The following is a 21979-nucleotide window of genomic DNA, read 5'->3' as shown; positions in this document are numbered from 1 at the left end:
TGTCGTTGCTGTAACGCTTCATATTTGTCGTCTTCTTCTTATAGCTCGAGGTTTTGAAGAATTTCATGACAGACAAGGTCTCCGTTGGGAACAAAGGGCGTTGTGAGAAAACCGTTGCTTATTTTCAGCAGCAGAAATACAACCTTTTAAATACAAGATGACAGAACAATGACGAAGGGCATGCCGGGAGGAAATCATGCACTACAGAGGAAAGGGGGCGGCCACGTACAGTTCACATTCAAGCCACAAGTACTCTTCTCGGATGTTGCACAAACAAATCATAACGCCCTGAAAGCATTGCAGCATGTCTGTGTCCCACTTCCCGTAGCTGCAGGACGACTGACACGAACGGACAAACACAATCTGTGGCGTTTAGCGTGACATAGTCTTGCAGGCATCGTGCTGTCTCACTGCAATACTATACCGCTGGAGGAAACAGTCCATCTGGCCATGAAACTCATTTGAACGTCTAGCTACAGTAACTAACAATATCATGATTTGTTCACGATGTGTGGAATCAGCACGTCCCGGAGACAGCGTCCGATATCGTGAGCATTATCTGGTGGTGTCCTGCAGGGCTCCAGCAGCTGTGCGTTGGTGGTATAGTGGTGAGCATAGCTGCCTTCCAAGCAGTTGACTCGCGTTCGATTCCCGGCCAACGCAGCGCCGAGTGTCTGTAACTTCTCTTATGAACCTAAAAATGTGACCAGCAAAGCCTTTTTTGAAAGAGGTTGCACAAATGAATTGGGGGAGAATCTTACAGGGGATTCTTTGCGATGTCTGCATACACGCAGTCCGATATGGGTGCTGAAAACTTGAGAAACTCTCAATATCATGCTGCCTTTCCCCGGAGTAAATCTGTTACATTGAAAGACAGCTTCTCGCAGGTTCAAAAAGGGCCCCTGTTAATTGGAGAAATCAATGATTTCGAATGAGTTCTGTATGCGTTAAAAGACAGCTATACACACAGAAAACATGCAGGGTGTTTCCCGAGCCGAAACACAGTGCCTTTTTCCAAGCCATTTGACAAAGCCCGCCCACTGAAAACTGCAGCAGATCGTGTAAAGACGTTCGACTTTGTAACTACTGCAAGAACAGGAAGCAGAATAAATTCCTCTTTTCAAACTGTCAAAGGTTTGCCTTGCGAACGCTGCAGGACATCGCACAATCTCTTTTGAACGGGGACAAATGATTTCTTATGGGGCGCAGTAAGAACAGACGTTTTAAAAGCTCCACTCATGCCGGCGATGCAGCACGAAGAAGCGCAACCTAGCATTTGACAGACAAAAGCCGGGCGCCGCTACGAGAATCTTAAAGGGCATTCTGAGCGATGTCTGCTTACACGCAGTCCGATACGGGTGCTGAAAGCTTGAGCAACTCTCAATATCATGCTGCCTTTCCCCGCAGTAAATCTGTTTCATTAAAAGAATGCTTCTCGCAGGTTCAATAAGGCCCCCTGGTAATTGGAGAAATCAATGATTTCGAATGAATTCTGTATGCGTTAAAAGACAGCTATACACACAGAAAACATGCAGGATGTTTCCCGAGCCGAAACACAGTGCGTTTTTCCACGACTTTGACAAAGCCCGCCCACTGAAAACTGCAGCAGATCGTGTAAAGACGTTCAACTTTGTAACTACTGCAAGCACAGGAAGCAGAATAAATTCCTCTTTTCAAACTGTCAAAGGTTTGCTTTGCGAACGCTGCAGGACATCGCACAATCTCTTTTGAACGGGGACAAATGATTTCTTATGGGGCGCAGTAAGTACAGACGTTTAAAAAGCTCCACTCATGCGACGATGCAGCATGAAGAAGCGCAACCTAGCGTTTGACAGACAAAAGCCGGGCGCCGCTACGAGCAATATGAAATCAAACTGACAGAACACGGCGTTTCGCGCTGACTCAAAAGTGTTCTCGACAGATCTGTTCCCTGCATAACGCTGAAAGAGCTAAAGAGGGTTTCTGTCGACAAGAAACAAGTTCATTTCTTTCTACCATGATGTCACCATGACAAAATCTGTCTTTAAACACCTTGCTCAGTCTCTGACGAGACTGTCAAAAATTGCTTTCGCCGATTGTATTGCAAACCGGCGGAAGCGGGGTATTGGGAAAAGTTTTCAACTAGCAATAATCGCGCCTCGGCTAAACCTCACAGGCTACGATACTGCCACTGCGCAAAGCTGACGGTTGCCAGGCAACCGCGGGGATCCTATGGAAATCGTTATCAATCGTCTCATGGCATGTCGTTGCTGTAACGCTTCATATTTGTCGTCTTCTTCTTATAGCTCGAGGTTTTGAAGAATTTCATGACAGACAAGGTCTCCGTTGGGAACAAAGGGCGTTGTGAGAAAACCGTTGCTTATTTTCAGCAGCAGAAATACAACCCATTAAATACAAGATGACAGAACAATGACGAAGGGCATGCCGGGAGGAAATCATGCACTACAGAGGAAAGGGGGCGGCCACGTACAGTTCACATTCAAGCCACAAGTACTCTTCTCGGGTGTTGCACAAACAAATCATAACGCCCTGAAAGCATTGCAGCATGTCTGTGTCCCACTTCCCGTAGCTGCAGGACGACTGACACGAACGGACAAACACAATCTGTGGCGTTTAGCGTGACATAGTCTTGCAGGCATCGTGCTGTCTCACTGCAATACTATACCGCTGGAGGAAACAGTCCATCTGGCCATGAAACTCATTTGAACGTCTAGCTACAGTAACTAACAGTATCATGATTTGTTCACGATGTGTGGAATCAGCACGTCCCGGAGACAGCGTCCGATATCGTGAGCATTATCTGGTGGTGTCCTGCAGGGCTCCAGCAGCTGTGCGTTGGTGGTATAGTGGTGAGCATAGCTGCCTTCCAAGCAGTTGACCCGGGTTCGATTCCCGGCCAATGCAGCGCCGAGTGTCTGTAACTTCTCTTATGAACCTAAAAATGTGACCAGCAAAGCAAAGCCTTTTTTGAAAGAGGTTGCACAAATGAATTGGGGGAGAATCTTACAGGGGATTCTTTGCGATGTCTGCATACACGCAGTCCGATATGGGTGCTGAAAACTTGAGAAACTCTCAATATCATGCTGCCTTTCCCCGGAGTAAATCTGTTACATTGAAAGACAGCTTCTCGCAGGTTCAAAAAGGGCCCCTGTTAATTGGAGAAATCAATGATTTCGAATGAGTTCTGTATGCGTTAAAAGACAGCTATACACACAGAAAACATGCAGGGTGTTTCCCGAGCCGAAACACAGTGCCTTTTTCCAAGCCATTTGACAAAGCCCGCCCACTGAAAACTGCAGCAGATCGTGTAAAGACGTTCGACTTTGTAACTACTGCAAGAACAGGAAGCAGAATAAATTCCTCTTTTCAAACTGTCAAAGGTTTGCCTTGCGAACGCTGCAGGACATCGCACAATCTCTTTTGAACGGGGACAAATGATTTCTTATGGGGCGCAGTAAGAACAGACGTTTTAAAAGCTCCACTCATGCCGGCGATGCAGCACGAAGAAGCGCAACCTAGCATTTGACAGACAAAAGCCGGGCGCCGCTACGAGAATCTTAAAGGGCATTCTGAGCGATGTCTGCTTACACGCAGTCCGATACGGGTGCTGAAAGCTTGAGCAACTCTCAATATCATGCTGCCTTTCCCCGGAGTAAATCTGTTTCATTAAAAGAATGCTTCTCGCAGGTTCAATAAGGCCCCCTGGTAATTGGAGAAATCAATGATTTCGAATGAATTCTGTATGCGTTAAAAGACAGCTATACACACAGAAAACATGCAGGATGTTTCCCGAGCCGAAACACAGTGCGTTTTTCCACGACTTTGACAAAGCTCGCCCACTGAAAACTGCAGCAGATCGTGTAAAGACGTTCAACTTTGTAACTACTGCAAGCACAGGAAGCAGAATAAATTCCTCTTTTCAAACTGTCAAAGGTTTGCTTTGCGAACGCTGCAGGACATCGCACAATCTCTTTTGAACGGGGACAAATGATTTCTTATGGGGCGCAGTAAGTACAGACGTTTAAAAAGCTCCACTCATGCGACGATGCAGCATGAAGAAGCGCAACCTAGCGTTTGACAGACAAAAGCCGGGCGCCGCTACGAGCAATATGAAATCAAACTGACAGAACACGGCGTTTCGCGCTGACTCAAAAGTGTTCTCGACAGATCTGTTCCCTGCATAACGCTGAAAGAGCTAAAGAGCGTTTCTGTCGAGAAGAAACAAGTTCATTTCTTTCTACCATGATGTCACCATGACAAAATCTGTCTTTAAACACCTTGCTCAGTCTCTGACGAGACTGTCAAAAATTGCTTTCGCCGATTGTATTGCAAACCGGCGGAAGCGGGGTATTGGGAAAAGTTTTCAACTAGCAATAATCGCGCCTCGGCTAAACCTCACAGGCTACGATACTGCCACTGCGCAAAGTTGACGGTTGCCAGGCAACCGCGGGGATCCTATGGAAATCGTTATCAATCGTCTCATGGCATGTCGTTGCTGTAACGCTTCATATTTGTCGTCTTCTTCTTATAGCTCGAGGTTTTGAAGAATTTCATGACAGACAAGGTCTCCGTTGGGAACAAAGGGCGTTGTGAGAAAACCGTTGCTTATTTTCAGCAGCAGAAATACAACCTTTTAAATACAAGATGACAGAACAATGACGAAGGGCATGCCGGGAGGAAATCATGCACTACAGAGGAAAGGGGGCGGCCACGTACAGTTCACATTCAAGCCACAAGTACTCTTCTCGGATGTTGCACAAACAAATCATAACGCCCTGAAAGCATTGCAGCATGTCTGTGTCCCACTTCCCGTAGCTGCAGGACGACTGACACGAACGGACAAACACAATCTGTGGCGTTTAGCGTGACATAGTCTTGCAGGCATCGTGCTGTCTCACTGCAATACTATACCGCTGGAGGAAACAGTCCATCTGGCCATGAAACTCATTTGAACGTCTAGCTACAGTAACTAACAATATCATGATTTGTTCACGATGTGTGGAATCAGCACGTCCCGGAGACAGCGTCCGATATCGTGAGCATTATCTGGTGGTGTCCTGCAGGGCTCCAGCAGCTGTGCGTTGGTGGTATAGTGGTGAGCATAGCTGCCTTCCAAGCAGTTGACTCGCGTTCGATTCCCGGCCAACGCAGCGCCGAGTGTCTGTAACTTCTCTTATGAACCTAAAAATGTGACCAGCAAAGCCTTTTTTGAAAGAGGTTGCACAAATGAATTGGGGGAGAATCTTACAGGGGATTCTTTGCGATGTCTGCATACACGCAGTCCGATATGGGTGCTGAAAACTTGAGAAACTCTCAATATCATGCTGCCTTTCCCCGGAGTAAATCTGTTACATTGAAAGACAGCTTCTCGCAGGTTCAAAAAGGGCCCCTGTTAATTGGAGAAATCAATGATTTCGAATGAGTTCTGTATGCGTTAAAAGACAGCTATACACACAGAAAACATGCAGGGTGTTTCCCGAGCCGAAACACAGTGCCTTTTTCCAAGCCATTTGACAAAGCCCGCCCACTGAAAACTGCAGCAGATCGTGTAAAGACGTTCGACTTTGTAACTACTGCAAGAACAGGAAGCAGAATAAATTCCTCTTTTCAAACTGTCAAAGGTTTGCCTTGCGAACGCTGCAGGACATCGCACAATCTCTTTTGAACGGGGACAAATGATTTCTTATGGGGCGCAGTAAGAACAGACGTTTTAAAAGCTCCACTCATGCCGGCGATGCAGCACGAAGAAGCGCAACCTAGCATTTGACAGACAAAAGCCGGGCGCCGCTACGAGAATCTTAAAGGGCATTCTGAGCGATGTCTGCTTACACGCAGTCCGATACGGGTGCTGAAAGCTTGAGCAACTCTCAATATCATGCTGCCTTTCCCCGCAGTAAATCTGTTTCATTAAAAGAATGCTTCTCGCAGGTTCAATAAGGCCCCCTGGTAATTGGAGAAATCAATGATTTCGAATGAATTCTGTATGCGTTAAAAGACAGCTATACACACAGAAAACATGCAGGATGTTTCCCGAGCCGAAACACAGTGCGTTTTTCCACGACTTTGACAAAGCCCGCCCACTGAAAACTGCAGCAGATCGTGTAAAGACGTTCAACTTTGTAACTACTGCAAGCACAGGAAGCAGAATAAATTCCTCTTTTCAAACTGTCAAAGGTTTGCTTTGCGAACGCTGCAGGACATCGCACAATCTCTTTTGAACGGGGACAAATGATTTCTTATGGGGCGCAGTAAGTACAGACGTTTAAAAAGCTCCACTCATGCGACGATGCAGCATGAAGAAGCGCAACCTAGCGTTTGACAGACAAAAGCCGGGCGCCGCTACGAGCAATATGAAATCAAACTGACAGAACACGGCGTTTCGCGCTGACTCAAAAGTGTTCTCGACAGATCTGTTCCCTGCATAACGCTGAAAGAGCTAAAGAGGGTTTCTGTCGACAAGAAACAAGTTCATTTCTTTCTACCATGATGTCACCATGACAAAATCTGTCTTTAAACACCTTGCTCAGTCTCTGACGAGACTGTCAAAAATTGCTTTCGCCGATTGTATTGCAAACCGGCGGAAGCGGGGTATTGGGAAAAGTTTTCAACTAGCAATAATCGCGCCTCGGCTAAACCTCACAGGCTACGATACTGCCACTGCGCAAAGCTGACGGTTGCCAGGCAACCGCGGGGATCCTATGGAAATCGTTATCAATCGTCTCATGGCATGTCGTTGCTGTAACGCTTCATATTTGTCGTCTTCTTCTTATAGCTCGAGGTTTTGAAGAATTTCATGACAGACAAGGTCTCCGTTGGGAACAAAGGGCGTTGTGAGAAAACCGTTGCTTATTTTCAGCAGCAGAAATACAACCCATTAAATACAAGATGACAGAACAATGACGAAGGGCATGCCGGGAGGAAATCATGCACTACAGAGGAAAGGGGGCGGCCACGTACAGTTCACATTCAAGCCACAAGTACTCTTCTCGGGTGTTGCACAAACAAATCATAACGCCCTGAAAGCATTGCAGCATGTCTGTGTCCCACTTCCCGTAGCTGCAGGACGACTGACACGAACGGACAAACACAATCTGTGGCGTTTAGCGTGACATAGTCTTGCAGGCATCGTGCTGTCTCACTGCAATACTATACCGCTGGAGGAAACAGTCCATCTGGCCATGAAACTCATTTGAACGTCTAGCTACAGTAACTAACAGTATCATGATTTGTTCACGATGTGTGGAATCAGCACGTCCCGGAGACAGCGTCCGATATCGTGAGCATTATCTGGTGGTGTCCTGCAGGGCTCCAGCAGCTGTGCGTTGGTGGTATAGTGGTGAGCATAGCTGCCTTCCAAGCAGTTGACCCGGGTTCGATTCCCGGCCAATGCAGCGCCGAGTGTCTGTAACTTCTCTTATGAACCTAAAAATGTGACCAGCAAAGCAAAGCCTTTTTTGAAAGAGGTTGCACAAATGAATTGGGGGAGAATCTTACAGGGGATTCTTTGCGATGTCTGCATACACGCAGTCCGATATGGGTGCTGAAAACTTGAGAAACTCTCAATATCATGCTGCCTTTCCCCGGAGTAAATCTGTTACATTGAAAGACAGCTTCTCGCAGGTTCAAAAAGGGCCCCTGTTAATTGGAGAAATCAATGATTTCGAATGAGTTCTGTATGCGTTAAAAGACAGCTATACACACAGAAAACATGCAGGGTGTTTCCCGAGCCGAAACACAGTGCCTTTTTCCAAGCCATTTGACAAAGCCCGCCCACTGAAAACTGCAGCAGATCGTGTAAAGACGTTCGACTTTGTAACTACTGCAAGAACAGGAAGCAGAATAAATTCCTCTTTTCAAACTGTCAAAGGTTTGCCTTGCGAACGCTGCAGGACATCGCACAATCTCTTTTGAACGGGGACAAATGATTTCTTATGGGGCGCAGTAAGAACAGACGTTTTAAAAGCTCCACTCATGCCGGCGATGCAGCACGAAGAAGCGCAACCTAGCATTTGACAGACAAAAGCCGGGCGCCGCTACGAGAATCTTAAAGGGCATTCTGAGCGATGTCTGCTTACACGCAGTCCGATACGGGTGCTGAAAGCTTGAGCAACTCTCAATATCATGCTGCCTTTCCCCGGAGTAAATCTGTTTCATTAAAAGAATGCTTCTCGCAGGTGCAATAAGGCCCCCTGGTAATTGGAGAAATCAATGATTTCGAATGAATTCAGTATGCGTTAAAAGACAGCTATACACACAGAAAACATGCAGGATGTTTCCCGAGCCGAAACACAGTGCGTTTTTCCACGACTTTGACAAAGCTCGCCCACTGAAAACTGCAGCAGATCGTGTAAAGACGTTCAACTTTGTAACTACTGCAAGCACAGGAAGCAGAATAAATTCCTCTTTTCAAACTGTCAAAGGTTTGCTTTGCGAACGCTGCAGGACATCGCACAATCTCTTTTGAACGGGGACAAATGATTTCTTATGGGGCGCAGTAAGTACAGACGTTTAAAAAGCTCCACTCATGCGACGATGCAGCATGAAGAAGCGCAACCTAGCGTTTGACAGACAAAAGCCGGGCGCCGCTACGAGCAATATGAAATCAAACTGACAGAACACGGCGTTTCGCGCTGACTCAAAAGTGTTCTCGACAGATCTGTTCCCTGCATAACGCTGAAAGAGCTAAAGAGCGTTTCTGTCGAGAAGAAACAAGTTCATTTCTTTCTACCATGATGTCACCATGACAAAATCTGTCTTTAAACACCTTGCTCAGTCTCTGACGAGACTGTCAAAAATTGCTTTCGCCGATTGTATTGCAAACCGGCGGAAGCGGGGTATTGGGAAAAGTTTTCAACTAGCAATAATCGCGCCTCGGCTAAACCTCACAGGCTACGATACTGCCACTGCGCAAAGTTGACGGTTGCCAGGCAACCGCGGGGATCCTATGGAAATCGTTATCAATCGTCTCATGGCATGTCGTTGCTGTAACGCTTCATATTTGTCGTCTTCTTCTTATAGCTCGAGGTTTTGAAGAATTTCATGACAGACAAGGTCTCCGTTGGGAACAAAGGGCGTTGTGAGAAAACCGTTGCTTATTTTCAGCAGCAGAAATACAACCTTTTAAATACAAGATGACAGAACAATGACGAAGGGCATGCCGGGAGGAAATCATGCACTACAGAGGAAAGGGGGCGGCCACGTACAGTTCACATTCAAGCCACAAGTACTCTTCTCGGATGTTGCACAAACAAATCATAACGCCCTGAAAGCATTGCAGCATGTCTGTGTCCCACTTCCCGTAGCTGCAGGACGACTGACACGAACGGACAAACACAATCTGTGGCGTTTAGCGTGACATAGTCTTGCAGGCATCGTGCTGTCTCACTGCAATACTATACCGCTGGAGGAAACAGTCCATCTGGCCATGAAACTCATTTGAACGTCTAGCTACAGTAACTAACAATATCATGATTTGTTCACGATGTGTGGAATCAGCACGTCCCGGAGACAGCGTCCGATATCGTGAGCATTATCTGGTGGTGTCCTGCAGGGCTCCAGCAGCTGTGCGTTGGTGGTATAGTGGTGAGCATAGCTGCCTTCCAAGCAGTTGACCCGCGTTCGATTCCCGGCCAACGCAGCGCCGAGTGTCTGTAACTTCTCTTATGAACCTAAAAATGTGACCAGCAAAGCCTTTTTTGAAAGAGCTTGCACAAATGAATTGGGGGAGAATCTTACAGGGGATTCTTTGCGATGTCTGCATACACGCAGTCCGATATGGGTGCTGAAAACTTGAGAAACTCTCAATATCATGCTGCCTTTCCCCGGAGTAAATCTGTTACATTGAAAGACAGCTTCTCGCAGGTTCAAAAAGGGCCCCTGTTAATTGGAGAAATCAATGATTTCGAATGAGTTCTGTATGCGTTAAAAGACAGCTATACACACAGAAAACATGCAGGGTGTTTCCCGAGCCGAAACACAGTGCCTTTTTCCAAGCCATTTGACAAAGCTCGCCCACTGAAAACTGCAGCAGATCGTGTAAAGACGTTCGACTTTGTAACTACTGCAAGAACAGGAAGCAGAATAAATTCCTCTTTTCAAACTGTCAAAGGTTTGCCTTGCGAACGCTGCAGGACATCGCACAATCTCTTTTGAACGGGGACAAATGATTTCTTATGGGGCGCAGTAAGAACAGACGTTTTAAAAGCTCCACTCATGCCGGCGATGCAGCACGAAGAAGCGCAACCTAGCATTTGACAGACAAAAGCCGGGCGCCGCTACGAGAATCTTAAAGGGCATTCTGAGCGATGTCTGCTTACACGCAGTCCGATACGGGTGCTGAAAGCTTGAGCAACTCTCAATATCATGCTGCCTTTCCCCGCAGTAAATCTGTTTCATTAAAAGAATGCTTCTCGCAGGTTCAATAAGGCCCCCTGGTAATTGGAGAAATCAATGATTTCGAATGAATTCTGTATGCGTTAAAAGACAGCTATACACACAGAAAACATGCAGGATGTTTCCCGAGCCGAAACACAGTGCGTTTTTCCACGACTTTGACAAAGCCCGCCCACTGAAAACTGCAGCAGATCGTGTAAAGACGTTCAACTTTGTAACTACTGCAAGCACAGGAAGCAGAATAAATTCCTCTTTTCAAACTGTCAAAGGTTTGCTTTGCGAACGCTGCAGGACATCGCACAATCTCTTTTGAACGGGGACAAATGATTTCTTATGGGGCGCAGTAAGTACAGACGTTTAAAAAGCTCCACTCATGCGACGATGCAGCATGAAGAAGCGCAACCTAGCGTTTGACAGACAAAAGCCGGGCGCCGCTACGAGCAATATGAAATCAAACTGACAGAACACGGCGTTTCGCGCTGACTCAAAAGTGTTCTCGACAGATCTGTTCCCTGCATAACGCTGAAAGAGCTAAAGAGGGTTTCTGTCGACAAGAAACAAGTTCATTTCTTTCTACCATGATGTCACCATGACAAAATCTGTCTTTAAACACCTTGCTCAGTCTCTGACGAGACTGTCAAAAATTGCTTTCGCCGATTGTATTGCAAACCGGCGGAAGCGGGGTATTGGGAAAAGTTTTCAACTAGCAATAATCGCGCCTCGGCTAAACCTCACAGGCTACGATACTGCCACTGCGCAAAGCTGACGGTTGCCAGGCAACCGCGGGGATCCTATGGAAATCGTTATCAATCGTCTCATGGCATGTCGTTGCTGTAACGCTTCATATTTGTCGTCTTCTTCTTATAGCTCGAGGTTTTGAAGAATTTCATGACAGACAAGGTCTCCGTTGGGAACAAAGGGCGTTGTGAGAAAACCGTTGCTTATTTTCAGCAGCAGAAATACAACCCATTAAATACAAGATGACAGAACAATGACGAAGGGCATGCCGGGAGGAAATCATGCACTACAGAGGAAAGGGGGCGGCCACGTACAGTTCACATTCAAGCCACAAGTACTCTTCTCGGGTGTTGCACAAACAAATCATAACGCCCTGAAAGCATTGCAGCATGTCTGTGTCCCACTTCCCGTAGCTGCAGGACGACTGACACGAACGGACAAACACAATCTGTGGCGTTTAGCGTGACATAGTCTTGCAGGCATCGTGCTGTCTCACTGCAATACTATACCGCTGGAGGAAACAGTCCATCTGGCCATGAAACTCATTTGAACGTCTAGCTACAGTAACTAACAGTATCATGATTTGTTCACGATGTGTGGAATCAGCACGTCCCGGAGACAGCGTCCGATATCGTGAGCATTATCTGGTGGTGTCCTGCAGGGCTCCAGCAGCTGTGCGTTGGTGGTATAGTGGTGAGCATAGCTGCCTTCCAAGCAGTTGACCCGGGTTCGATTCCCGGCCAATGCAGCGCCGAGTGTCTGTAACTTCTCTTATGAACCTAAAAATGTGACCAGCAAAGCAAAGCCTTTTTTGAAAGAGGTTGCACAAATGAATTGGGGGAGAATCTTACAGGGGATTCTTTGCGATGTCTGCATACACGCAGTCCGATATGGGTGCTGAAAACTTGAGAAACTCTCAATATCATGCTGCCTTTCCCCGGAGTAAATCTGTTACATTGAAAGACAGCTTCTCGCAGGTTCAAAAAGGGCCCCTGTTAATTGGAGAAATCAATGATTTCGAATGAGTTCTGTATGCGTTAAAAGACAGCTATACACACAGAAAACATGCAGGGTGTTTCCCGAGCCGAAACACAGTGCCTTTTTCCAAGCCATTTGACAAAGCCCGCCCACTGAAAACTGCAGCAGATCGTGTAAAGACGTTCGACTTTGTAACTACTGCAAGAACAGGAAGCAGAATAAATTCCTCTTTTCAAACTGTCAAAGGTTTGCCTTGCGAACGCTGCAGGACATCGCACAATCTCTTTTGAACGGGGACAAATGATTTCTTATGGGGCGCAGTAAGAACAGACGTTTTAAAAGCTCCACTCATGCCGGCGATGCAGCACGAAGAAGCGCAACCTAGCATTTGACAGACAAAAGCCGGGCGCCGCTACGAGAATCTTAAAGGGCATTCTGAGCGATGTCTGCTTACACGCAGTCCGATACGGGTGCTGAAAGCTTGAGCAACTCTCAATATCATGCTGCCTTTCCCCGGAGTAAATCTGTTTCATTAAAAGAATGCTTCTCGCAGGTGCAATAAGGCCCCCTGGTAATTGGAGAAATCAATGATTTCGAATGAATTCAGTATGCGTTAAAAGACAGCTATACACACAGAAAACATGCAGGATGTTTCCCGAGCCGAAACACAGTGCGTTTTTCCACGACTTTGACAAAGCTCGCCCACTGAAAACTGCAGCAGATCGTGTAAAGACGTTCAACTTTGTAACTACTGCAAGCACAGGAAGCAGAATAAATTCCTCTTTTCAAACTGTCAAAGGTTTGCTTTGCGAACGCTGCAGGACATCGCACAATCTCTTTTGAACGGGGACAAATGATTTCTTATGGGGCGCAGTAAGTACAGACGTTTAAAAAGCTCCACTCATGCGACGATGCAGCATGAAGAAGCGCAACCTAGCGTTTGACAGACAAAAGCCGGGCGCCGCTACGAGCAATATGAAATCAAACTGACAGAACACGGCGTTTCGCGCTGACTCAAAAGTGTTCTCGACAGATCTGTTCCCTGCATAACGCTGAAAGAGCTAAAGAGCGTTTCTGTCGAGAAGAAACAAGTTCATTTCTTTCTACCATGATGTCACCATGACAAAATCTGTCTTTAAACACCTTGCTCAGTCTCTGACGAGACTGTCAAAAATTGCTTTCGCCGATTGTATTGCAAACCGGCGGAAGCGGGGTATTGGGAAAAGTTTTCAACTAGCAATAATCGCGCCTCGGCTAAACCTCACAGGCTACGATACTGCCACTGCGCAAAGTTGACGGTTGCCAGGCAACCGCGGGGATCCTATGGAAATCGTTATCAATCGTCTCATGGCATGTCGTTGCTGTAACGCTTCATATTTGTCGTCTTCTTCTTATAGCTCGAGGTTTTGAAGAATTTCATGACAGACAAGGTCTCCGTTGGGAACAAAGGGCGTTGTGAGAAAACCGTTGCTTATTTTCAGCAGCAGAAATACAACCTTTTAAATACAAGATGACAGAACAATGACGAAGGGCATGCCGGGAGGAAATCATGCACTACAGAGGAAAGGGGGCGGCCACGTACAGTTCACATTCAAGCCACAAGTACTCTTCTCGGATGTTGCACAAACAAATCATAACGCCCTGAAAGCATTGCAGCATGTCTGTGTCCCACTTCCCGTAGCTGCAGGACGACTGACACGAACGGACAAACACAATCTGTGGCGTTTAGCGTGACATAGTCTTGCAGGCATCGTGCTGTCTCACTGCAATACTATACCGCTGGAGGAAACAGTCCATCTGGCCATGAAACTCATTTGAACGTCTAGCTACAGTAACTAACAATATCATGATTTGTTCACGATGTGTGGAATCAGCACGTCCCGGAGACAGCGTCCGATATCGTGAGCATTATCTGGTGGTGTCCTGCAGGGCTCCAGCAGCTGTGCGTTGGTGGTATAGTGGTGAGCATAGCTGCCTTCCAAGCAGTTGACCCGCGTTCGATTCCCGGCCAACGCAGCGCCGAGTGTCTGTAACTTCTCTTATGAACCTAAAAATGTGACCAGCAAAGCCTTTTTTGAAAGAGCTTGCACAAATGAATTGGGGGAGAATCTTACAGGGGATTCTTTGCGATGTCTGCATACACGCAGTCCGATATGGGTGCTGAAAACTTGAGAAACTCTCAATATCATGCTGCCTTTCCCCGGAGTAAATCTGTTACATTGAAAGACAGCTTCTCGCAGGTTCAAAAAGGGCCCCTGTTAATTGGAGAAATCAATGATTTCGAATGAGTTCTGTATGCGTTAAAAGACAGCTATACACACAGAAAACATGCAGGGTGTTTCCCGAGCCGAAACACAGTGCCTTTTTCCAAGCCATTTGACAAAGCCCGCCCACTGAAAACTGCAGCAGATCGTGTAAAGACGTTCGACTTTGTAACTACTGCAAGAACAGGAAGCAGAATAAATTCCTCTTTTCAAACTGTCAAAGGTTTGCCTTGCGAACGCTGCAGGACATCGCACAATCTCTTTTGAACGGGGACAAATGATTTCTTATGGGGCGCAGTAAGAACAGACGTTTTAAAAGCTCCACTCATGCCGGCGATGCAGCACGAAGAAGCGCAACCTAGCATTTGACAGACAAAAGCCGGGCGCCGCTACGAGAATCTTAAAGGGCATTCTGAGCGATGTCTGCTTACACGCAGTCCGATACGGGTGCTGAAAGCTTGAGCAACTCTCAATATCATGCTGCCTTTCCCCGGAGTAAATCTGTTTCATTAAAAGAATGCTTCTCGCAGGTTCAATAAGGCCCCCTGGTAATTGGAGAAATCAATGATTTCGAATGAATTCAGTATGCGTTAAAAGACAGCTATACACACAGAAAACATGCAGGATGTTTCCCGAGCCGAAACACAGTGCGTTTTTCCACGACTTTGACAAAGCTCGCCCACTGAAAACTGCAGCAGATCGTGTAAAGACGTTCAACTTTGTAACTACTGCAAGCACAGGAAGCAGAATAAATTCCTCTTTTCAAACTGTCAAAGGTTTGCTTTGCGAACGCTGCAGGACATCGCACAATCTCTTTTGAACGGGGACAAATGATTTCTTATGGGGCGCAGTAAGTACAGACGTTTAAAAAGCTCCACTCATGCGACGATGCAGCATGAAGAAGCGCAACCTAGCGTTTGACAGACAAAAGCCGGGCGCCGCTACGAGCAATATGAAATCAAACTGACAGAACACGGCGTTTCGCGCTGACTCAAAAGTGTTCTCGACAGATCTGTTCCCTGCATAACGCTGAAAGAGCTAAAGAGCGTTTCTGTCGAGAAGAAACAAGTTCATTTCTTTCTACCATGATGTCACCATGACAAAATCTGTCTTTAAACACCTTGCTCAGTCTCTGACGAGACTGTCAAAAATTGCTTTCGCCGATTGTATTGCAAACCGGCGGAAGCGGGGTATTGGGAAAAGTTTTCAACTAGCAATAATCGCGCCTCGGCTAAACCTCACAGGCTACGATACTGCCACTGCGCAAAGTTGACGGTTGCCAGGCAACCGCGGGGATCCTATGGAAATCGTTATCAATCGTCTCATGGCATGTCGTTGCTGTAACGCTTCATATTTGTCGTCTTCTTCTTATAGCTCGAGGTTTTGAAGAATTTCATGACAGACAAGGTCTCCGTTGGGAACAAAGGGCGTTGTGAGAAAACCGTTGCTTATTTTCAGCAGCAGAAATACAACCTTTTAAATACAAGATGACAGAACAATGACGAAGGGCATGCCGGGAGGAAATCATGCACTACAGAGGAAAGGGGGCGGCCACGTACAGTTCACATTCAAGCCACAAGTACTCTTCTCGGATGTTGCACAAACAAATCATAACGCCCTGAAAGCATTGCAGCATGTCTGTGTCCCACTTCCCGTAGCTGCAGGACGACTGACACGAACGGACAAACACAATCTGTGGCGTTTAGCGTGACATAGTCTTGCAGGCATCGTGCTGTCTCACTGCAATACTATACCGCTGGAGGAAACAGTCCATCTGGCCATGAAACTCATTTGAACGTCTAGCTACAGTAACTAACAATATCATGATTTGTTCACGATGTGTGGAATCAGCACGTCCCGGAGACAGCGTCCGATATCGTGAGCATTATCTGGTGGTGTCCTGCAGGGCTCCAGCAGCTGTGCGTTGGTGGTATAGTGGTGAGCATAGCTGCCTTCCAAGCAGTTGACCCGCGTTCGATTCCCGGCCAACGCAGCGCCGAGTGTCTGTAACTTCTCTTATGAACCTAAAAATGTGACCAGCAAAGCCTTTTTTGAAAGAGCTTGCACAAATGAATTGGGGGAGAATCTTACAGGGGATTCTTTGCGATGTCTGCATACACGCAGTCCGATATGGGTGCTGAAAACTTGAGAAACTCTCAATATCATGCTGCCTTTCCCCGGAGTAAATCTGTTACATTGAAAGACAGCTTCTCGCAGGTTCAAAAAGGGCCCCTGTTAATTGGAGAAATCAATGATTTCGAATGAGTTCTGTATGCGTTAAAAGACAGCTATACACACAGAAAACATGCAGGGTGTTTCCCGAGCCGAAACACAGTGCCTTTTTCCAAGCCATTTGACAAAGCCCGCCCACTGAAAACTGCAGCAGATCGTGTAAAGACGTTCGACTTTGTAACTACTGCAAGAACAGGAAGCAGAATAAATTCCTCTTTTCAAACTGTCAAAGGTTTGCCTTGCGAACGCTGCAGGACATCGCACAATCTCTTTTGAACGGGGACAAATGATTTCTTATGGGGCGCAGTAAGAACAGACGTTTTAAAAGCTCCACTCATGCCGGCGATGCAGCACGAAGAAGCGCAACCTAGCATTTGACAGACAAAAGCCGGGCGCCGCTACGAGAATCTTAAAGGGCATTCTGAGCGATGTCTGCTTACACGCAGTCCGATACGGGTGCTGAAAGCTTGAGCAACTCTCAATATCATGCTGCCTTTCCCCGGAGTAAATCTGTTTCATTAAAAGAATGCTTCTCGCAGGTTCAATAAGGCCCCCTGGTAATTGGAGAAATCAATGATTTCGAATGAATTCTGTATGCGTTAAAAGACAGCTATACACACAGAAAACATGCAGGATGTTTCCCGAGCCGAAACACAGTGCGTTTTTCCACGACTTTGACAAAGCTCGCCCACTGAAAACTGCAGCAGATCGTGTAAAGACGTTCAACTTTGTAACTACTGCAAGCACAGGAAGCAGAATAAATTCCTCTTTTCAAACTGTCAAAGGTTTGCTTTGCGAACGCTGCAGGACATCGCACAATCTCTTTTGAACGGGGACAAATGATTTCTTATGGGGCGCAGTAAGTACAGACGTTTAAAAAGCTCCACTCATGCGACGATGCAGCATGAAGAAGCGCAACCTAGCGTTTGACAGACAAAAGCCGGGCGCCGCTACGAGCAATATGAAATCAAACTGACAGAACACGGCGTTTCGCGCTGACTCAAAAGTGTTCTCGACAGATCTGTTCCCTGCATAACGCTGAAAGAGCTAAAGAGCGTTTCTGTCGACAAGAAACAAGTTCATTTCTTTCTACCATGATGTCACCATGACAAAATCTGTCTTTAAACACCTTGCTCAGTCTCTGACGAGACTGTCAAAAATTGCTTTCGCCGATTGTATTGCAAACCGGCGGAAGCGGGGTATTGGGAAAAGTTTTCAACTAGCAATAATCGCGCCTCGGCTAAACCTCACAGGCTACGATACTGCCACTGCGCAAAGTTGACGGTTGCCAGGCAACCGCGGGGATCCTATGGAAATCGTTATCAATCGTCTCATGGCATGTCGTTGCTGTAACGCTTCATATTTGTCGTCTTCTTCTTATAGCTCGAGGTTTTGAAGAATTTCATGACAGACAAGGTCTCCGTTGGGAACAAAGGGCGTTGTGAGAAAACCGTTGCTTATTTTCAGCAGCAGAAATACAACCTTTTAAATACAAGATGACAGAACAATGACGAAGGGCATGCCGGGAGGAAATCATGCACTACAGAGGAAAGGGGGCGGCCACGTACAGTTCACATTCAAGCCACAAGTACTCTTCTCGGATGTTGCACAAACAAATCATAACGCCCTGAAAGCATTGCAGCATGTCTGTGTCCCACTTCCCGTAGCTGCAGGACGTCTGACACGAACGGACAAACACAATCTGTGGCGTTTAGCGTGACATAGTCTTGCAGGCATCGTGCTGTCTCACTGCAATACTATACCGCTGGAGGAAACAGTCCATCTGGCCATGAAACTCATTTGAACGTCTAGCTACAGTAACTAACAATATCATGATTTGTTCACGATGTGTGGAATCAGCACGTCCCGGAGACAGCGTCCGATATCGTGAGCATTATCTGGTGGTGTCCTGCAGGGCTCCAGCAGCTGTGCGTTGGTGGTATAGTGGTGAGCATAGCTGCCTTCCAAGCAGTTGACCCGCGTTCGATTCCCGGCCAACGCAGCGCCGAGTGTCTGTAACTTCTCTTATGAACCTAAAAATGTGACCAGCAAAGCAAAGCCTTTTTTGAAAGAGGTTGCACAAATGAATTGGGGGAGAAACTTACAGGGGATTCTTTGCGATGTCTGCATACACGCAGTCCGATATGGGTGCTGAAAACTTGAGAAACTCTCAATATCTTGCTGCCTTTCCCCGGAATAAATCTGTTACATTGAAAGACAGCTTCTCGCAGGTTCAAAAAGGGCCCCTGTTAATTGGAGAAATCAATGATTTCGAATGAGTTCTGTATGCGTTAAAAGACAGCTATACACACAGAAAACATGCAGGGTGTTTCCCGAGCCGAAACACAGTGCCTTTTTCCAAGCCATTTGACAAAGCCCGCCCACTGAAAACTGCAGCAGATCGTGTAAAGACGTTCGACTTTGTAACTACTGCAAGAACAGGAAGCAGAATAAATTCCTCTTTTCAAACTGTCAAAGGTTTGCCTTGCGAACGCTGCAGGACATCGCACAATCTCTTTTGAACGGGGACAAATGATTTCTTATGGGGCGCAGTAAGAACAGACGTTTTAAAAGCACCACTCATGCCGGCGATGCAGCACGAAGAAGCGCAACCTAGCATTTGACAGACAAAAGCCGGGCGCCGCTACGAGAATCTTAAAGGGCATTCTGAGCGATGTCTGCTTACACGCAGTCCGATACGGGTGCTGAAAGCTTGAGCAACTCTCAATATCATGCTGCCTTTCCCCGCAGTAAATCTGTTTCAATAAAAGAATGCTTCTCGCAGGTTCAATAAGGCCCCCTGGTAATTGGAGAAATCAATGATTTCGAATGAATTCTGTATGCGTTAAAAGACAGCTATACACACAGAAAACATGCAGGATGTTTCCCGAGCCGAAACACAGTGCGTTTTTCCACGACTTTGACAAAGCCCGCCCACTGAAAACTGCAGCAGATCGTGTAAAGACGTTCAACTTTGTAACTACTGCAAGCACAGGAAGCAGAATAAATTCCTCTTTTCAAACTGTCAAAGGTTTGCTTTGCGAACGCTGCAGGACATCGCACAATCTCTTTTGAACGGGGACAAATGATTTCTTATGGGGCGCAGTAAGTACAGACGTTTAAAAAGCTCCACTCATGCGACGATGCAGCATGAAGAAGCGCAACCTAGCGTTTGACAGACAAAAGCCGGGCGCCGCTACGAGCAATATGAAATCAAACTGACAGAACACGGCGTTTCGCGCTGACTCAAAAGTGTTCTCGACAGATCTGTTCCCTGCATAACGCTGAAAGAGCTAAAGATCGTTTCTGTCGAGAAGAAACAAGTTCATTTCTTTCTACCATGATGTCACCATGACAAAATCTGTCTTTAAACACCTTGCTCAGTCTCTGACGAGACTGTCAAAAATTGCTTTCGCCGATTGTATTGCAAACCGGCGGAAGCGGGGTATTGGGAAAAGTTTTCAACTAGCAATAATCGCGCCTCGGCTAAACCTCACAGGCTACGATACTGCCACTGCGCAAAGTTGACGGTTGCCAGGCAACCGCGGGGATCCTATGGAAATCGTTATCAATCGTCTCATGGCATGTCGTTGCTGTAACGCTTCATATTTGTCGTCTTCTTCTTATAGCTCGAGGTTTTGAAGAATTTCATGACAGACAAGGTCTCCGTTGGGAACAAAGGGCGTTGTGAGAAAACCGTTGCTTATTTTCAGCAGCAGAAATACAACCTTTTAAATACAAGATGACAGAACAATGACGAAGGGCATGCCGGGAGGAAATCATGCACTACAGAGGAAAGGGGGCGGCCACGTACAGTTCACATTCAAGCCACAAGTACTCTTCTCGGATGTTGCACAAACAAATCATAACGCCCTGAAAGCATTGCAGCATGTCTGTGTCCCACTTCCCGTAGCTGCAGGACGTCTGACACGAACGGACAAACACAATCTGTGGCGTTTAGCGTGACATAGTCTTGCAGGCATCGTGCTGTCTCACTGCAATACTATACCGCTGGAGGAAACAGTCCATCTGGCCATGAAACTCATTTGAACGTCTAGCTACAGTAACTAACAATATCATGATTTGTTCACGATGTGTGGAATCAGCACGTCCCGGAGACAGCGTCCGATATCGTGAGCATTATCTGGTGGTGTCCTGCAGGGCTCCAGCAGCTGTGCGTTGGTGGTATAGTGGTGAGCATAGCTGCCTTCCAAGCAGTTGACCCGAGTTCGATTCCCGGCCAACGCAGCGCCGAGTGTCTGTAACTTCTCTTATGAACCTAAAAATGTGACCAGCAAAGCAAAGCCTTTTTTGAAAGAGGTTGCACAAATGAATTGGGGGAGAAACTTACAGGGGATTCTTTGCGATGTCTGCATACACGCAGTCCGATATGGGTGCTGAAAACTTGAGAAACTCTCAATATCTTGCTGCCTTTCCCCGGAATAAATCTGTTACATTGAAAGACAGCTTCTCGCAGGTTCAAAAAGGGCCCCTGTTAATTGGAGAAATCAATGATTTCGAATGAGTTCTGTATGCGTTAAAAGACAGCTATACACACAGAAAACATGCAGGGTGTTTCCCGAGCCGAAACACAGTGCCTTTTTCCAAGCCATTTGACAAAGCCCGCCCACTGAAAACTGCAGCAGATCGTGTAAAGACGTTCGACTTTGTAACTACTGCAAGAACAGGAAGCAGAATAAATTCCTCTTTTCAAACTGTCAAAGGTTTGCCTTGCGAACGCTGCAGGACATCGCACAATCTCTTTTGAACGGGGACAAATGATTTCTTATGGGGCGCAGTAAGAACAGACGTTTTAAAAGCACCACTCATGCCGGCGATGCAGCACGAAGAAGCGCAACCTAGCATTTGACAGACAAAAGCCGGGCGCCGCTACGAGAATCTTAAAGGGCATTCTGAGCGATGTCTGCTTACACGCAGTCCGATACGGGTGCTGAAAGCTTGAGCAACTCTCAATATCATGCTGCCTTTCCCCGCAGTAAATCTGTTTCATTAAAAGAATGCTTCTCGCAGGTTCAATAAGGCCCCCTGGTAATTGGAGAAATCAATGATTTCGAATGAATTCTGTATGCGTTAAAAGACAGCTATACACACAGAAAACATGCAGGATGTTTCCCGAGCCGAAACACAGTGCGTTTTTCCACGACTTTGACAAAGCCCGCCCACTGAAAACTGCAGCAGATCGTGTAAAGACGTTCAACTTTGTAACTACTGCAAGCACAGGAAGCAGAATAAATTCCTCTTTTCAAACTGTCAAAGGTTTGCTTTGCGAACGCTGCAGGACATCGCACAATCTCTTTTGAACGGGGACAAATGATTTCTTATGGGGCGCAGTAAGTACAGACGTTTAAAAAGCT

The 21979-nt window shown here is 46.6% G+C and overlaps 19 non-coding genes across 19 annotated transcripts; 10 read left to right on the top strand and 9 right to left on the bottom strand.

Annotated features, from left to right (window-relative positions):
- Positions 1 to 591: 591 nt before the first annotated feature.
- On the top strand, positions 592 to 663 carry trnag-ucc (transfer RNA glycine (anticodon UCC)). The gene has a single exon. It is a non-coding gene; the product is annotated as a tRNA-Gly (tRNA).
- A 1377-nt stretch (positions 664 to 2040) lies between these two features.
- LOC148810389 (U4 spliceosomal RNA) lies at positions 2041 to 2182 on the bottom strand. Its single transcript, XR_016086784.1, has one exon. It is a non-coding gene; the product is annotated as a U4 spliceosomal RNA (small nuclear RNA).
- Positions 2183 to 2832: 650 nt separating this feature from the next.
- On the top strand, positions 2833 to 2904 carry trnag-ucc (transfer RNA glycine (anticodon UCC)). The gene has a single exon. It is a non-coding gene; the product is annotated as a tRNA-Gly (tRNA).
- A 1382-nt stretch (positions 2905 to 4286) lies between these two features.
- LOC148810387 (U4 spliceosomal RNA) lies at positions 4287 to 4428 on the bottom strand. The gene has a single exon (XR_016086653.1). It is a non-coding gene; the product is annotated as a U4 spliceosomal RNA (small nuclear RNA).
- A 650-nt stretch (positions 4429 to 5078) lies between these two features.
- Positions 5079 to 5150, top strand: trnag-ucc (transfer RNA glycine (anticodon UCC)). Its single transcript has one exon. It is a non-coding gene; the product is annotated as a tRNA-Gly (tRNA).
- Positions 5151 to 6527: 1377 nt separating this feature from the next.
- On the bottom strand, positions 6528 to 6669 carry LOC148810385 (U4 spliceosomal RNA). The gene has a single exon (XR_016086782.1). It is a non-coding gene; the product is annotated as a U4 spliceosomal RNA (small nuclear RNA).
- A 650-nt stretch (positions 6670 to 7319) lies between these two features.
- trnag-ucc (transfer RNA glycine (anticodon UCC)) lies at positions 7320 to 7391 on the top strand. The gene has a single exon. It is a non-coding gene; the product is annotated as a tRNA-Gly (tRNA).
- A 1382-nt stretch (positions 7392 to 8773) lies between these two features.
- LOC148810383 (U4 spliceosomal RNA) lies at positions 8774 to 8915 on the bottom strand. The gene has a single exon (XR_016086651.1). It is a non-coding gene; the product is annotated as a U4 spliceosomal RNA (small nuclear RNA).
- Positions 8916 to 9565: 650 nt separating this feature from the next.
- On the top strand, positions 9566 to 9637 carry trnag-ucc (transfer RNA glycine (anticodon UCC)). Its single transcript has one exon. It is a non-coding gene; the product is annotated as a tRNA-Gly (tRNA).
- A 1377-nt stretch (positions 9638 to 11014) lies between these two features.
- LOC148810381 (U4 spliceosomal RNA) lies at positions 11015 to 11156 on the bottom strand. Its single transcript, XR_016086781.1, has one exon. It is a non-coding gene; the product is annotated as a U4 spliceosomal RNA (small nuclear RNA).
- Positions 11157 to 11806: 650 nt separating this feature from the next.
- Positions 11807 to 11878, top strand: trnag-ucc (transfer RNA glycine (anticodon UCC)). Its single transcript has one exon. It is a non-coding gene; the product is annotated as a tRNA-Gly (tRNA).
- A 1382-nt stretch (positions 11879 to 13260) lies between these two features.
- On the bottom strand, positions 13261 to 13402 carry LOC148810379 (U4 spliceosomal RNA). Its single transcript, XR_016086650.1, has one exon. It is a non-coding gene; the product is annotated as a U4 spliceosomal RNA (small nuclear RNA).
- Positions 13403 to 14052: 650 nt separating this feature from the next.
- Positions 14053 to 14124, top strand: trnag-ucc (transfer RNA glycine (anticodon UCC)). Its single transcript has one exon. It is a non-coding gene; the product is annotated as a tRNA-Gly (tRNA).
- A 1377-nt stretch (positions 14125 to 15501) lies between these two features.
- On the bottom strand, positions 15502 to 15643 carry LOC148810377 (U4 spliceosomal RNA). The gene has a single exon (XR_016086649.1). It is a non-coding gene; the product is annotated as a U4 spliceosomal RNA (small nuclear RNA).
- Positions 15644 to 16293: 650 nt separating this feature from the next.
- On the top strand, positions 16294 to 16365 carry trnag-ucc (transfer RNA glycine (anticodon UCC)). The gene has a single exon. It is a non-coding gene; the product is annotated as a tRNA-Gly (tRNA).
- Positions 16366 to 17742: 1377 nt separating this feature from the next.
- On the bottom strand, positions 17743 to 17884 carry LOC148810375 (U4 spliceosomal RNA). Its single transcript, XR_016086648.1, has one exon. It is a non-coding gene; the product is annotated as a U4 spliceosomal RNA (small nuclear RNA).
- Positions 17885 to 18534: 650 nt separating this feature from the next.
- Positions 18535 to 18606, top strand: trnag-ucc (transfer RNA glycine (anticodon UCC)). The gene has a single exon. It is a non-coding gene; the product is annotated as a tRNA-Gly (tRNA).
- Positions 18607 to 19988: 1382 nt separating this feature from the next.
- LOC148810373 (U4 spliceosomal RNA) lies at positions 19989 to 20130 on the bottom strand. Its single transcript, XR_016086647.1, has one exon. It is a non-coding gene; the product is annotated as a U4 spliceosomal RNA (small nuclear RNA).
- Positions 20131 to 20780: 650 nt separating this feature from the next.
- Positions 20781 to 20852, top strand: trnag-ucc (transfer RNA glycine (anticodon UCC)). The gene has a single exon. It is a non-coding gene; the product is annotated as a tRNA-Gly (tRNA).
- Positions 20853 to 21979: the final 1127 nt, after the last annotated feature.

Source organism: Atractosteus spatula (assembly GCF_055471065.1).
Source record: "Atractosteus spatula isolate fAtrSpa1 chromosome 26 unlocalized genomic scaffold, fAtrSpa1.hap1 SUPER_26_unloc_1, whole genome shotgun sequence".
Classification (NCBI taxonomy): domain Eukaryota; kingdom Metazoa; phylum Chordata; class Actinopteri; order Semionotiformes; family Lepisosteidae; genus Atractosteus; species Atractosteus spatula.
This window is presented reverse-complemented; position numbering and strand designations above follow the sequence as displayed.